Source organism: Harmonia axyridis, chromosome X (genome assembly GCF_914767665.1).
Source record: "Harmonia axyridis chromosome X, icHarAxyr1.1, whole genome shotgun sequence".
Lineage (NCBI taxonomy): Eukaryota > Metazoa > Arthropoda > Insecta > Coleoptera > Coccinellidae > Harmonia > Harmonia axyridis.
This window is the reverse complement of record NC_059508.1, coordinates 31,772,414-31,774,913: the sequence shown is the minus strand read 5'-3', so window position 1 is coordinate 31,774,913 and position 2,500 is coordinate 31,772,414. Positions and strand designations below refer to the sequence as shown.

Below are 2,500 nucleotides of genomic sequence, written 5' to 3'. Positions count from 1 at the left end.
AGTATCTGACACCGTCCGCTCGGGACTGACATCGACTTGGACTCGGGCTGATGATGGGGAGGCGTTTAAGGACGTGAACATTTTTCCTTATAAAAATTAAAGTCGACAATGAATATTGATTCTGATTACTGATTTACGCTTTAAAAAACACATTAGAAGGCAACCAAATCGAATTTGAGGAAATTCCACGATCAGAAAATTTTTTTCGAAAAAAAAAAAAATCCGAAAAATATTTTTCGATTCCGATTACTGATTTACTCTTTTAGAACACATTAGGAGGCAACCAAATCAAATTTGAGAAAATTCCACAATCAGAAAATTTTTTTCGAAAAAAAAAAAAATTCGAGGACACCTCGGTCATGGCAAGTTATTTCCCACAATCCATTCCCCGATCCACGTACATCCCAGAAAAAATCATCTCTCTAACTATCCTGGTTCAAAAGTTGTATCGGAACATTTTCACGTCGAAAATATATCTCTAAGTCCAAACCGATGCACCACGTAAACTAGGGCAGACCGATGCACCACGTAATATCGGGCAGACCGATGCAGAACGTAAACTCGATCATACCGATGCTTCACGTAATCTCGATCTTACCGATGCACCACGTAAACAAGGGCAGACCGATGCAGAACGTAAAGTAGATCTTACCGATGCACCACGTAATCTCGATCTTACCGATGCACCACGTAATCTCGATCTTACCGATGCACCACGTGAACTGGATCTTACCGATGCAGAACGTGAATTGGATCTTACCGATGCAGAACGTGAATTGGATCATACCGATGCACCACGTAAACTCGATCATACCGATGCACCACGTAATCTCGGGCAGACCGATGCACAACGTAAATGACGATCGGGACCGGGGCGATCGGTCGTATCTGACACCGCCGGCTCGGTTCTAACATCGTCAATGAGTCGGGGTTGTAAAAAAGGACGTGAACATTTTTCCTTATAAAAATCAAACCCGACCATGGATTTTGATTCTGATTGTTGATTATCGCTACTAGAACATATAAGGAGGCAACCAAATCAAATTTGAGAAAATTCCACGATCAGAAAATTTTTTTCAAAAAAAAAAAAAAATCGTAATCACCTCGGTCATGGCGAGTTATTTTCCGTATTTCATTCCACAATCAACGTACAACATAGAAGAAATCATCTCTCTAACTATCCTGGTTCAAAAGTTGTATCGGAACATTTCACGTCGTAATATCTCGCCAAGTCCAGACCTCGGCGATAGGTAGTATCTGACACCGTCCGCTCGGGACTGACATCGACTTGGACTCGGGCTGATGATGGGGAGGCGTTTAAGGACGTGAACATTTTTCCTTATAAAAATTAAAGTCGACAATGAATATTGATTCTGATTACTGATTTACGCTTTAAAAACACATTAGAAGGCAACCAAATCGAATTTGAGGAAATTCCACGATCAGAAAATTTTTTTCGAAAAAAAAAAAAATCCGAAAAATATTTTTCGATTCCGATTACTGATTTACTCTTTTAGAACACATTAGGAGGCAACCAAATCAAATTTGAGAAAATTCCACAATCAGAAAATTTTTTTCGAAAAAAAAAAAAATTCGAGGACACCTCGGTCATGGCAAGTTATTTCCCACAATCCATTCCCCGATCCACGTACATCCCAGAAAAAATCATCTCTCTAACTATCCTGGTTCAAAAGTTGTATCGGAACATTTTCACGTCGAAAATATATCTCTAAGTCCAAACCGATGCACCACGTAAACTAGGGCAGACCGATGCACCACGTAATATCGGGCAGACCGATGCAGAACGTAAACTCGATCATACCGATGCTTCACGTAATCTCGATCTTACCGATGCACCACGTAAACAAGGGCAGACCGATGCAGAACGTAAAGTAGATCTTACCGATGCACCACGTAATCTCGATCTTACCGATGCACCACGTAATCTCCATCTTACCGATGCACCACGTGAACTCGATCTTACCGATGCACCACGTAATCTCAATCTTACCGATGCACCACGTGAACTGGATCTTACCGATGCAGAACGTGAATTGGATCTTACCGATGCACCACGTAAACTCGATCTTACCGATGCACCACGTAATCTCGATCTTACCGATGCACCACGTGAACTGGATCTTACCGATGCAGAACGTGAATTGGATCTTACCGATGCACCACGTAAACTCGATCTTACCGATGCACCACGTAATCTCAATCTTACCGATGCATCACGTAATCTCGATCTTACCGATGCAGAACGTAAACTCGATCATACCGATGCACCACGTTATCTCGGCAGACCGATGCAGAACGTAAAAAAAAAGCTTACAGCACGCGGTGTTCCCAAGCGGTCACCCATCCAAGTACTAACCGCGCCCGACGCTGCTTGGCTTCAGTGTTCTGACGAGAACTGGCAATTTCAGCGTGGTATGGCCGTAAACAACAAATATAGCGATATTTTTCTATGATATCTCACTTTTTGGGAGCGGAAAGG

The 2,500-nt window shown here is 42.2% G+C and overlaps 1 non-coding gene across 1 annotated transcript; it reads right to left on the bottom strand.

The window, feature by feature from the left end:
- Positions 1–2,328: 2,328 nt before the first annotated feature.
- LOC123687119 lies at positions 2,329–2,447 on the bottom strand. Its single transcript, XR_006748863.1, has one exon. It is a non-coding gene; the product is annotated as a 5S ribosomal RNA (ribosomal RNA).
- Positions 2,448–2,500: the final 53 nt, after the last annotated feature.